Below are 1,458 nucleotides of genomic sequence, written 5' to 3' on the forward strand. Positions count from 1 at the left end.
CTAACAGCTTTTCTTACCTAGTTTTCCCAGAGAATGCAGCTATTACTGATGTCAATTATGAAAACAATTATAGAACGAATTCCACTCTAAATGCAATTTCTTAACTTTTTTAAAAGCCTGAAGAAAGTCTTTGAATGAACTACACCACAAAAAAGTGTGTTAATCATAACCTTAAAACAAACTGTTGATTCTCATGCACAGCCATGACAGAAAACAAGATGCACTCATTGTCACAACAACAGCAACATTTTTGGCAGCTCTGATTGACATTTTATTTCATTCAGAACCAAAGCACAACATAATTGTGTTGATGCTCCATTCGCATACAGTCTAGTTTTGGCTGCAATAGTAATGGCTATAAATGTCACCTCATGTTTGCATAGATTCAGTATTTATGCCGTGTTGTTGCATATAAATTACACCAGTGCATAATGCATCATATCAAAGACGAATTCAATCAACACTTGCTCTTTGCCACCGCAGCCATCAATCAACTATAAGTCACCATCTTTCACTGCAAACCAATGAGTTTGATGCTGTAAACTGCTGCTAATTGGATGCTTTCAACAGTAAAAGCAAGACAATAAAAAGAACAAGGACCAAAATGGAAATCATTACCATATTTTTGGGATTGTCCCATTATCGAAGATTTTTGGAGAGGGATACACATTGCCCTGCATACTATTTTTAAATGTGCAATGAAAGTTACATTGTAAGTAACTAAAAATGTTAGCTAATCAGTCCTTTAGATAAAGTAACTTGGATTGCATGTTAAAAATAATATATATTTTTTATATTTTGAAGTGTTGCTAGGAGTGTTGTAATGCATAATGCATTTTTTTCTTGGGGGTCTGTGAACAACAAACACCAGCTACTGCTCAAAATTATATTATGCAAATCACGTATTTTTCCATTAAATTACAATGTATTGGTCCCAAATCATTAACTTTTCCAGTTTACACTGTTGCACCATTTTTCCCCCAAAGACCAACATGCAAACTCACTTTTTTCAATTCTTGAAATGACAAAATCTGCATAAAAATGCAGTATAAATTGAAATGTCAATCAGAGCTGTCTTAAATTTAGCTGTTGTTCTGACAATGAGCGCATCTTGTTTCCATCATGCATGGGAATCAATCAAGCATATGCTAAAAATCAAAGGGTGTGATTCATGCAAACCCATTTTTTTTTTCATTGTTGAAATGCAAAACCTTTCGTCTGAGCAGTTATTAGATTAAAACTCACCCATCTTGACTGTCATAGGTGTTGACTTTGAACTTGATCCCATTTTATGTGTAATATCTGTGCTTTTTTCTACAGAACTTCTCATCCGGTATCTGATCCCATTTAGGGAAAGCACTCAAACAATGCTAAAACAATATTGTCTCTAGCCACTACAAATAAAACATCCCGCCTCATTTTCACAGAGTTTGTCAAGATCTGTGCGAAGCATATGAC

The sequence above is a fragment of the Megalobrama amblycephala genome, linkage group LG8 (genome assembly GCF_018812025.1).
Source record: "Megalobrama amblycephala isolate DHTTF-2021 linkage group LG8, ASM1881202v1, whole genome shotgun sequence".
Taxonomy (NCBI): Eukaryota; Metazoa; Chordata; class Actinopteri; order Cypriniformes; family Xenocyprididae; genus Megalobrama; species Megalobrama amblycephala.